The sequence below is a fragment of the Talpa occidentalis genome, unplaced genomic scaffold (assembly GCF_014898055.3).
Source record: "Talpa occidentalis isolate TD23 unplaced genomic scaffold, MPIMG_talOcc4v2.1 talOcc4.5, whole genome shotgun sequence".
In the NCBI taxonomy this organism is placed as follows: Eukaryota; Metazoa; Chordata; class Mammalia; order Eulipotyphla; family Talpidae; genus Talpa; species Talpa occidentalis.
In genome coordinates this window covers 92,514,954-92,527,722 of record NW_023604861.1, presented here as the reverse complement: position 1 = coordinate 92,527,722, position 12,769 = coordinate 92,514,954, and the positions used below count along the sequence as shown (strand labels likewise).

The window sequence follows — 12,769 nt, the reverse complement described above, 5'->3', positions numbered from 1 at the left end:
TACTTCACCATATAACAGTGTTTTTTCTTTTTCCTTTGCTATTTTTAATATTTTTTTTTAATTGAAGTAACATAGGCTTACATTACTGTTGGTATTTTGGAAATACAGAATCTCTCCCTTAAGTATCACCACAGTAGTGCACTCTTCACCAAATCACCACCATATCCTTTGTATTCCCCTTCCGTATTGTTCTTACCCCTCCCCTATCCACTTTCCAATCTGCATGATTCAGTTTTGTTGTCAGTTCTCAATGGCTAGTTGTTAAACTTGTCTTTATCTGATCCTTAGTTATATGGAATACTTCAGGAATTTGTGTAGTATCTTTGCCCAGAAGCTATGCTTATCTTCTCTGTCTCATTCCAGTTTCAGTATATATGTTGCCAAAGCAAGCACCATTCATAAAAATTAAAGATGAATCAGAGACTTGAATATAACATCTGAAACCATAAAACACAAAAAAGAAAATATAGATGATAAACTCTTTATCACTAACCTAATACTGTCTTTGTAGATTTGTCTTGAATGGCAAGGTCAACAAAAGCAAAAATAAATAAATAGAACTGAATTAAACCACAAAGCATATGAAAGAAACATTGATAAAACAAAAAGGTAACATATTGAATGACAGAAGATATTTGCCATCTATATTTCAGATATAGGATTAATATCCAAAATATATAAACAACTTGTAAACTCAAAGACAAAATCACAAACAACCTAACTGAAAATGGGCAGAGGATTTCAATAGGCACTTCCCCAGGGAAGACTGTACAAGGACAACAGACACATGAGAGGATGATTTCATTGCTTATCATTTGGGAAATATAAATTAACACCACAATGAGATTTTACCTTACATTTGCTAGAATGGATATTACCAAATAAAGATAAGAAAAACTAAGTGTTGGAGAGGATGTGGAGAAATAGATACATTTGTACACTGTTGGTGGCAATGTAAGTTGGTATAACCAATATGGAAAGCAGTATTGAGGATCCTCAAAAAATTAACAATAAAGCTTCCATATGATCAAACAATTTCATTTCTGTATTTTTCCAAAAAATATGCAAACACTAACTCATAAATATATATGGACACTTATGTTCATTGCAGTGTTATTTATGATAGCCAAGGTATGGAAACCACATAAGTACTCATGGATAGATGTTTGGATAAAGAAGATGATTGGATAAAGAAGATATACACACACATTGCATATATATTAGCTATAAAAAAAGATGGAATTTTGCCATTTGTAGAAACATGGATGGAACTTGAGGTAATTAAGTAAAACAAGTCAGAAAGAAAAAGATACATGTCAAATTCTGGATGATTTTACTAATAGATGGATTATAAATAAACCAAAAAAAACCCAAGCCAGAACAAAGCCAATACAAACTCCTATTATTCTGACAACAGAGCAAGAGTGGTTAACAAAGGAGAAGAGGGTGGGGGTGGTTGGAACAGGGAGAGAGGTTGATTGATTGGTGGTGGATAGCTAGACCTTTGGTTCTGGGCATGGTGTAATGGATACATTGTCAAGGTATGAAGCTAATACTCCTGAAAACTTCTACAGTGTAAAGCAATGTTGCCTCTAAAACAACAACAAAATCAGAAAAATGTTGATCCACTGCCAGTGTCCTGTACAATTTTCTTTTAATCAAACTATTTTTCAAAGAGTGTTATTATTAAAATATGGTTATGAATTCAACAAGTTTTATATTTCCCTGCTTCATCCAATTGAAATGTTTAATGTATTCTTTTTATAATGTAATGGATCAATATTTTCTAAGTAACTTTTCTAATATATTCATTTAAAATGAAATTGTTTATATAAGAGGAATAAAATGTACTCCTTTACAAATTGATTCTTCACAGTATCTAAGTGCGAAGCCAAACACTGTACAAACAAATTTGAGAGCCAGGAGTTTAAACAACCATTAAAGAATGTTGAGGATCATTTTTCCTTCCAATACTGAGAATTGCAATCTCAATATTTACAAACATGCAAAGAAAGTCTCAGTATTGTGCCAAGGGCAAAGACTTACTTGTAGGAATTAAAACTGAATAAGTTGCACAGTGTATGAAAGGTCTCAAACTGTGTTTATTAACAGCATCTACGGATAGAAGTGAGACTATGTATTTGTGTGTTGTAGTTACTCACCGACTGCTACCTTTGTGCCTACTCACATGACTGGTCACTGGTGCTGGTAAGGGTTAACAACTAGGAAGAAACTGGGGTGGTGGGGCACTGAAGCATGAACTCCAGTGAGCATCAAGGATTCAACCTTTCTACTGATACTGATACCTGAGTTTTGTGGTAAAAATCCACAATGATTCCACTCCCCTATGTCCATACTAATCAACCTCCAGGCTCTGTTTAAGCCCTAGATGTAGTGCTAGGTGAGGCCTATAGTTGACATAGGACCACAAGCCTGGAATTGTACTCTGATTTTTGAATATGGAGACTAACCTGGGGTGCTTGCTTTCTTATCCATGTGCTTAAACACTGACTAGTGAGAATATTCAGTTGTCCAGGTTTTAACATTGGGTGGAGGTAAGGCAGGTGTTAAATATCATAGCTTCAGGTTGCATGTATTAATAGTAGCCTCACCTACAGGTAGATATATATAGCTGGTCCAATATGGTTGTCTTGGCTATTGCAACTCTAACTGTTCTAGACTAGAAACCGCAGGCTCTAGCTAGTATTCATCATTCTGCACCCTTATGAGTCTAGTTCTCTGGAAATGAAACTTCTGATGCATATCAACTCTGTGTACTCCCTTCTCCAGTGCAGTGAGCAACTGCAAAATCTCTGATGTGGGTATGTGTTCCTGAGCTAACAACAGCCCAGAGATTCCATGCAGCAGTTCTCTTTACCCCCCAGGGGTTGCACTAACTCTTATCTGCTGCAAACACAATTTAATTAGTTTTTCCTGTATCTTTCTGCTGCACTATATTTTTGTTATTGTTTCTGATTTTTATGAATGTGGTAATGGTCTGCTTATTTTTCAGGTATTCAGGACTTTGCTCTGTTGTAATTTAGTTGTGAATACAGGTCTTCACTCTGTAGCCATCTTGCCAGTTTCTAAGCTCTTGCCTATTTAAATGGATTATTTACCAAAAAGAAAAAGGACTGAAGTAGCTAGAAAAAAAATGAAGTAGGTGAAAGAATTTTATATTGACCAATTTGAGAAAAGATGGCATTTTTCACTAAAATAAAAAAAATACATAAAAATGATTACTGTCACTTAATGGGTTAAACAATTCTCAAAATTCAATGCAAAAAATAAGAAAAATAAATTGAAATGAACTTAGTAAATTCAATGCATGAAATTATAAAATAAAACTTTGATATTAACCCTAATTACAATATAAATGAAAAACTAAATAACATATCTATTTAGGTAAGATTTGGTAAGGTGGATGGGAAATCAGACAAATCCATACTAAATTTCATGCCTATTATCTGGAATACAGATAAAATGACTTCAAAATATCATTAAACTTTCTCCATTTGCAAGACTGTTTATCACATTTTGTTTTGTTGTTATATATGCTGTGACAAAAATGTTCCCCATAATAAAACCATAATAATTTCATTTATTTTATCTTTCAGTCTGTTGTCCAATTAAATACACCAAAATTTAACCTTAGAATTTTGTAAATAACTACTACGAGTTATCAAATTACAACCTGTTTTTCTGATTCTTGGCAATTATCTTCTTTGCATGTATCTTCCCCACCTTCCCTATCAATGGTGGGTCCCCCAAACAGCTGCACCTCACATCAGTGCCAGTGTTTGTACTTGCTCTAGTAGAAGTTACTCTTATTTATTTTTTAAAACAAACCCTTACATCACTTGCTACAAACTATATAATGATCTTAATCTTCATCAATATTAACTCATTAAACTAACTGATAAGATTTCTTTCTGTTATTTTTAATAGCAATTTTAAAATCTCAGTGCATTAACACAATTCCAAAAACAGCTGATTTGATTTTCCAGTTTCCTTCCTTCCTCACTACCCATCAGATATGATACAGTGGACTGAGAGTTTCTGCATTTTATCATCCCCTGGTGAGTATCAGGGTGTAGGCGGTGTAGTGAGTCTGTGAACACACAGCATGTTAACTTTGAGGAGTTTGAAAGTGCTGCTCTGCCATTTACAATGACAATGTCCCACTGCTTCTTCCTCATGGATTATCTGATCACGTTGTTCCTGCACACGGTCACAACCCAGGGTGAACAACCACTAGTGATGGGGAAACTCTGTTGTTGTGGCAGAAGAGTTGAAGAATTGCCATGTTCAAAATCCAGAAAGGAGATGTTTCAGAGTAACAGCACCCAATTTGAAATGGAAGGTAGGCCAGCAAGGAGTCACATTCAAGATAGTCAGCTGGTGTAGACAGGCAGTGATGTTGTCAGTCAGCTGGGCAGGCAAGATGAGGAAGTCAAACTGAGAGAAAAGCATGAAAGCAGATTGATAGGTGCTCGTGCCTCCATGAGTTCCAGTTCTAATCCCTCTTCTCAAATCATAGTTAACCTCCCTTGTCCCTGATTTCTTTCTTGCCTCCTCCTCTGAACATTTGCCTGCTACTTGTCCTATTTCCTTAGCAATTCTGTTTTGTGATAGTTCAAATTAAATAAGTTAATTTATTAAGCAACATCTGTGGTTGTTAATAGCTCAAAATCTTTCCCCTTCTGGAATGTGTATGTAATACACACACACATACACAAACACACATACACGCATATGCCACATTTAAAGAATTGCAGTCTCTTTGTGTTGGGCAGGGTGCCCAGGCAGGAAGTAAAATATTTTAAGAGGAAGGGTTTGCTTTTATTCAGAGAAAGCTCACACTGTGTTGATTGGTATTGAGAGGTACTTGTCTTATGCTAGCGGTTGAGCAGTGACTGGGAAGAAGTGGCAGTGATAAAGGAGGGAAAGGAATGCCACTGGGAAATATAGTAGATGTGGATCAAACTTTTCTGGCCAAGCAGAGTTTCTGCAGGTTTATTGATTTTCTTTTTGAAATACAATTTGAAAGGTTTCTCTCAAGTTTTTGAGAGTGGGAACATTTTTAAGCAAGGCTGTGACAAAGACATGTTTATGGTTGACGTTGTGTCATTTCTCAGTTTATGCTATCTGTTTGGGGAATATGTTTATATCCTTCTTAGTGCTGGCATTTACCAAGCAAAGATGCCACTGGAAAGGGTGATTTATTTTTTGCACTGTTATGATTTGAATGACTTTCAGGTTACCAGAAGCTTTTGAAATTAGAACTCATGATTTTAAGATTAATAACAGTAATTACAGAGCTTGGTTACAGCAGAAAAATCTGTAGCTTTTTTTGTGAGATTGAATATAAAAAGTTCCTGGTCCAAGGGAATAATAAAAGCTTGTTCTTTCAGCAAGGACAGCCAGTAACAGTAAGACACTGTCTTCCTGAAAAATACATGGTGATGGTATTGGTTAAAGATTTTTCTGAAACTATGGTGATTCTCTATAACTTGGCCCTGAAGACCAATTCAGGTCATAATCACTTTTGTTTGATTTTTTTTTTTTTCTGTGAAGCCAACACTTACCTAGGAAATTGGAATTGTTTTGACCCTTTCTCCCCATACTTCAGAGTTTACATTGATTTAAAATGTTCCCTCCAGTAGCTGCAGCTGGTAGACCTGCAATCCGGGTAAGCAGCCTTGGCAGGAACATTCATTTCTCTTAAAGGTGTGTTGTTAGGGTTGGGCAGAGACTGGATTGTTCACCCACAATTTGGGGGAATAATTGTCCCCCACGAATCAAACTATTTTTAATCATGAAAAATGGCAAAGTTAAAAGCAATTCTAAAATGATTTTCTCTTAATTATTTAAGAGGTCCTTTTGGAAGGAGAGAGAGGAATAGATTGAACAAAATGGATTGGAAAAATGCCACATTAGGTGAGCTAGAACACAGTGGATAAAGGGCCAAAGATATAGACAAAGATAGAAAAAGATGTAAACTTTTACCTGGAAGAACAAGGGTGTTGAAAGTGAGAAAGAAATAAAAAAGGGATAATAGGAAAAGAGAATGAATTGACTAGAAGGAGAAACAGGGAAGTCTAGTGCATTGACTGACTAGTAGAGAGAGCAATGAAAAGGAATGCAAAGGACAAGATGGGAAAAAAAGTGACCCAGACATGGAATTCTTTCCTCTGCTGCACTCAGAGAAAGGAGTTAGAATTCAGGCTTAACTGGTGGGTTGTATTAATGGTGTTCTTTATTGAGAAAAGACATATTTAAAAATATAGGAAAGGAAAGTCAAATCTGAAGCCATTTCTCAGGATACCCAGTAAAGATAATGCATAGTCTAAAATGGCAGAACTTTGGGAAGGTTACAGATTTGAAAGGATTTAGAAGTCTAGGAGGGTGCCCAGGGGCCAGAGAATACATTACCTCATCACCTACCTAAAGACTCCGCATCCTTCTATCCGAATCTCGTCTGATAACTTCTGCATCTCTCTACTCCTGCTTTCATCCTTGTCACCAACTACCAACTCTATCTTCAATCTCTTTCTGCTCTCTCTCTCTCTCTCTCTCTCTCTCTCTCTCTCTCTGCATAGTACATTGACTTATGTTTCTCAATTTCTTGCCTACCCTGTGTCCAGGCACTATGCCATGTGATTTTTCAGTTCTTCTCTCCATAGAGAGGTGTGTCTGGACATTGGAATTGGCTGTGTAACTATGTTGGACCAGTGAACTATTGGTAGATAGAATGCGAACATTGGCTTAAAAAAGGCACAGATGATGGAACTTGTCTCTTTTGCTTTTGCTATTGCCACAAAAAGAAAGTATCTCCCTCCTCCTTTAGGTTCTCAGAGAATGGGGCACTTATGGAGCAGACCTGAACTAAACTGGTGATGTCAAGTCAAGGCACCCCGGACTCAGCCAAACATAGCAGAACTACTCTAGCTAAACCACAGTTGCATGAACAGGAAATAAATATTCAATATTTTAAGGCAGTGACATTGTAGAGTTGATGTTTTATTTTAAATGTTTTATCTGAATTTTGAGATCCTGACTAAAGGCCAGTCAGTTCTTTCTGAGCTGCTTATTATGTCCCAAACTCCAAACTCACTGGGCTCCATATTTCAGGGCTGACATGCATCTAGCCCGATATCTTTGCAGTTGGACACTACAAAATTAGGGGCAAATCTGTTCTCCAGAGTCTGTGAAAATTACTCAAATTGGCTAGTGCACAGGGAGTTTGAGAAGCCAACATAATCACACTTTATTTGCCTCAAATTGGCCCCAGCTCCAGTTTGCTGTTAGCCTGCACTTGGACATAAACCCCTGTGTGACCCTGCCTGTTGGTCCTCTCACATTTGGAGCAATACGAAATATCAAGTTCTGTCTTTGATCTGTTGTAGTGCGAGTGTGTAGTACCTACCATCAAAATAGTCCTTAAGTTTTATAAAACTGTTGTTATGCCATCTTATTGAGGTTATAGATATATAATATAGTAATACACATTTAAATGAATGAAGACAAAGAAATTGCTTTATTAGACTTAACCTTTGGGAAAGGTTCATTTACATCTTATATTTCATAGTTCAGTCACTTTTAGGTCAAGTGCTATTCCTTGCGTTATTTCGCTGTGGACAGAAAAAGAAACCGAGGTGGAAAACTTGGCTTCGAAGCTGGAGGAAAAGAGTAGGATCACTTTTTTCAGTATAATTGCCTTGTCTGACAAAATCACTGTGTTCTTCCGCCACCTCTCAAATCTCAAACACCTTTACGTCATATGTGATTTGAATTTTGAGTAATTGATATGAAGTTACAATATATATTAGGAAGTATGGAATACTCATAGAACATTTTTTTCATCATTTAAATGAGTGAATTTAGATGAAATTTTGGGATAGGAAAATTATTTAATTTGCTTCAGCCAATAGCATAAACCAGTCACTTACTTTTCATTCCTCTAATTCCTGTCCTTTCTAAAGTATTAGATAGAGTTTCAAGAGTTGGAAAGTCTGACAGTATTTCAACTATTCTGTTATTAGTTCTGGCACTGTTGACATGTCACTCACTCTGGGCTTCTGTTTTTGACTGTAAGAACGAATATGAAAAGCCAGATAGATAGATAATTGATATTTATAACTATGGATTAATAGACTAATAAGATGTACATATAAGTACAGTCAAGAGTTTCACTAATTTCTAATAGCTATATGAACCATTTACAATTATTATAAGACAGAGCATTTAAAGAGTTTCATAAACTAAAGACTTCTAGAAGAAGAAATTTGCAACTAATTGAAAAATCTGTATAGTGACAGATGCTGTGTAACTCCCTAAAGTGCCTACCATTTATCTGGGAATATCTGACAACCTGGAGGAGTACCGGGAAAGAAAATTTGTTCATTCACATGAGTCTACATTACTGGAATCTAGTCTCTGGGGAAAGTTTGAAATGAAAAGCAAATTTAGGAATAAGTTAAATGGAGTATTTCCATAGAATCTTTGATTTATCACTGTTTGATGGCTCAGCATTCATCATTTGTGTAAGTGAAGGTGTTAGCCTTACATTTTATTAGGTGCTCATGCTTTTTGTGTGTTCTACACTCATGAAAAGAAAGAATAATTATATACTTCAGGGGAATGGTTTGACAGGAGAGTGCATGAAACTTAGATTCAGATATTCAGTGGTTTGGATATTGGTCCTGTTATTTACTATATGTCATACCTTAGAGAACTCACTTAGGTCCTATTAGTCTAATTTTTCTCATCTTTATTTTTTTTTAAGATTTATTTATTTATGCATACAAGAGCTGGGGTACAGACCAGGGATGCGGTGGGGTGGGGGGATTGAGAGCATTCACCAGAGACAGAGTGGGGAACATAATAGGCAGATTGACCAAAGTACACTGCTGAGGGGAGCAGCGGGCGAGTCAGGATAGGTATGCTCCACCATATGGGTTGCTCCCTGGCTGGCCAGGGATTGAACTTGTGCTGCAGAGGCTGCGGATTGCTTCACAGTGTGGTGCTTAACCCCTTGTGCCACCAGGGAGGCCCAATTTTTCTCATCATTAAATTTGGATAGTAAACCCTATTTCACAGACTTAATGAGAATATAAGTTTCATAATGCATATAAGATGTAGAATGCATCTTCTAGTACCTAGCAGCTACTGAAACTTGTTATATTTCCTAAAAGGGTGACAAATATGGAAAAGAGAATGTAAGGATAGGAAGAAATAAATAGATGACAAAATTTAAAGAGAGGATAAGTTTTATTTCCTTGCAATATTTTATAACAAGAAAGAAAATTTAATGGCTCTGTAAGAATGCAACAAGGATGGAAAACACATCTTTGGTAGGCTGTTAATTCATTAGTTCACATGATTACTCAAATATTTCTGATAGGTACTGTACTTGGCAATTTGGAAGTCACTGTCAGTTACAAAGGCATGTAAAACATGTACTGGGGCATTTAAGAACATCCTATTTCAGTAAGAGAGAACACTTTGTTAAAAATAACTATTAGTCAACATATCACAAAGAACCTGTCAAAAGAAATCTAATGTTGTGAAATCCAGGTTCCATGGCCAAATTAGTTTAGAAAAAACGCACTGTGTACATTCTATCCACCTTTGTAAATTCACAAACTGAAACTCATCTGAGTACTCTGAGGATGCTATGTAACTAGTATTCATATAATGTGTAGGAAATACATGTGTTTCCTCCCAACTAACTCCTATGAACAACTTATAAAGATATTGTTTCATGGATCACATTTAAAAAATTTTAATAAGTGAAGGTATAAAGTAATAAGCATAGATGAATGGTCATTAAACTGCAGCACTATATTCAGGGTAAAAATGGGGGAAAAACACTTTTCTAAGAGAGAAGAAACTGGAAGTTGCCAGGGTACCATTTACTAAGGTTAACAATTAAACTCCCACTCCTTGTCCATCAGAAAGCTTGAACAGATAAGGGAATCCTTAAGGCTGCCGTGGGAATTAGCCACGAAATCCACCACCATAACCAGAAAAACCAGCACAGCTCCAGGAATGCAGAAGCAGAGGCCAGGACACATTCTGTGTCAAAGGCCAGTGCTGAGACCAGACATCTCAGTAGATAATTGGTGCAAACTGGTGCCTAATGTTATATAGCCTGTGAAAGCTGTTCATGCAACTCTCGTTTAGCTACAGTCGTTCTGCTGAGTTTGGCTAAGCTCAGGATACCTTGACTTGACAGCATCAGTTTATTTCAGATCTGCTCTATAAGTGCCTCATTCTCTGAAAACCTGAAGGGCCAGAGAGATACCCTGATATTATACTGCCACAGAAGGTTGTGGTGGGAGCCACATTAGAGTGATGTTGGAAGTGTGGGTAAGGACTGCAGAGGTAGAAATTGACTGGAGAATTCTTCCCCACAATGTTGAGATGAATTTAATGAACTAAAAGAAGCGATGAGGTTTAGATGTTCTGTGTTGTGCAAAATATTGACCTAGTATAGCTGGAGAAGGAATTTGATTTATTTTATGTGATGCTTCAGCAGCAGCAAAGAGACTGACTTTAAAAAATAAATATGAGGACATTTTAAGGCACAGAACCAGGTGTAGACAGAGTAGATTGTCAGTTTCCTGACCCTTGAAGTATTTCAGTGGAGGCTGCATATGGTATGAACACGCATACAGGTTCATGTGCCAAATAAGTGGTGAGATGAATCGACCCCCAAGGATAATCAACTGGAAGTTAGCCTTTAACTCCACTAGTGAAAAGTTTATTCTGTCAACTATGAAGAGCTGTTGTGAAAATCTCAAGTAGGCAGATACCTGATCTGAAATGTTACTGGGAAGATTAATTTTGTAGTTCTGAGAAGGAGGTATTAGAAAGAGACAGTAAAGAGGCAAGGTGCCCACTTACAGAGAATCATGTACAAGCCCCACAATCATCCTCTTTTCCACCAAAAGTGTGATAAGAAATAGAAAACAAAATGGAGCCATCAGAGCCTGGAGAGGAGGCTGTGCCCCTGCAGGGGATGCCCCAGGCAAGCTGGAACTCTGGGAAGAAACAGAAACAAAGCTAGCCTGCCACAGACTACCCATGGTTGAAACTCAATGAATTGCCCCTTGACTAATTTTTTACCAAATTTGTATCAAGCAGGACTGGACTGTCTTGAAGCCTAATTTGCATAGCACACATGAGTGAGAATTAGGCCCCCCCCCCTTTTTTTTTAGCCATTTCTATCCCAGGGCAACTTGGATTTGGGTGATTTCAGGGTTTCTTTGGTCTTTTTCTCTCAGGCTGCCTTCCTAAAATCCCATGTACAATGCCTTTTTGTTAGCCATAGATGCCATTCAAATCCCTTCTGCATTCTTCCCAAGGAAATAGGATTTTCATTATAGAACTGGGGAGAAGGTTGGATTTAAGTTTATATGCCTGTGCTTCAGTGTAACTCAATCTGGAATTTACCTTGTGGTCTGGTAGTGAAGAGGTATGTATTAATTTAGGTTTTGAAACCAATTTTTTTCCTATTACAAAATATTGACATAATAAAAAGTGTTGATAATGTTTAACAAGTCATGATGCCTGGTATTTATCATTAAACTCAAAATTTTAAGGTAATATCAGTAGTAAAGATTTGAAGTTCACATGAGACTACACTAAGATTTTGATAATACTGTAACAGTGTCATCCCCATAGAAAGGAGAGGTTCCAGGTTCCTTGCCCCACAGAAGGAAGGGTGGAGCTGAGTAGCAAGGGGAAGCTACAAAGCACTTGGGATAGAAGGCAGAAAGGGGAGAAGACTTGGAGCCAGCAAGTGGAGCAGAGACATGTGAAGGAGCAGCACTTGCTTCTTGGCCTTGGACTTACATCAGGGACTTGGGGGACATGGAATGAGACACTTGAAAGAAACAGAGGTGGGTGAGAGACATATGGGTAGGGTGCCTTAGACTTGTGGCAAAGTTTCTGGTCTCAGTGGCCCCACTTTGGGCCAACCCATTTTGGCTGGACAGTTACCCATGAGGGGATGGGTGCTTCATTTGGAAACAATATTCTTTCTCTTCTCTCTAATGCACACTAATTCTATTAAAGTTCTTTTCTATTGAAGGTCTTATGTACTAAGAGTATGCTTTGTGTTTATGGCAGAACCCATTCTGAGCAGGCAGATCTGCCTGTTATTAGTGTTAGAGTAAATACCCCCTTATTTGGCTGTAAGGAAATTGCAGAGTAGACTATGGGCACCATTTTATTGCTTTCATTATTCATTTTATTAATAGTTGCATAAAAGGATAAAGAAGTAATTTTCTGCTGTTTAGTAAAAATAGGACTAAAACGCTTCTCAGGTTTAAGGCCCGACGTTGGGCCTTCTTTTACCTCTAATGCTTCCCTAGTTTCATATAGACCTGCTTAGCAAGAAGCACTGTGACCTTTCAGCTTTACCAACATATATTTCCAGGCAGAGTGACATTTGTTTACCAACTACAGGGTGCTGGGGCAGTGAACTTAAATATCTTTCTATGGTCATTGGTTTCATAACTTTCTAGCCAAACTCTCCGCCCTCTGCTGCTCAAAGAATAGCTTCTCTGAGGTCTTAGCGAGAGTAGGGGATTCTCATTTCCTTTCAAGCCATATGGAACAGAGGGCCAGTCATATTTACAACCTTATGACTATTAACTTTCAAATATAGAGAATAAAAAGGAACTAATTGTCATAGTCCCTACTGATAACACCCTTTAGCATTGGTTATGTGTCAAGAACTACAGCCAGGTATGGCGCT

At 37.3% G+C, this 12,769-nt stretch overlaps 1 long non-coding RNA gene and 1 other non-coding gene across 2 annotated transcripts in view; one reads left to right on the top strand and one right to left on the bottom strand.

The window, feature by feature from the left end:
• Positions 1 to 12,769, top strand: part of LOC129146967 (uncharacterized) — a 57,440-nt gene that overhangs the window by 14,223 nt on the left and 30,448 nt on the right. The window lies entirely within an intron of this gene.
• LOC119260007 (U6 spliceosomal RNA) lies at positions 287 to 393 on the bottom strand. Its single transcript, XR_005128650.1, has one exon. It is a non-coding gene; the product is annotated as a U6 spliceosomal RNA (small nuclear RNA).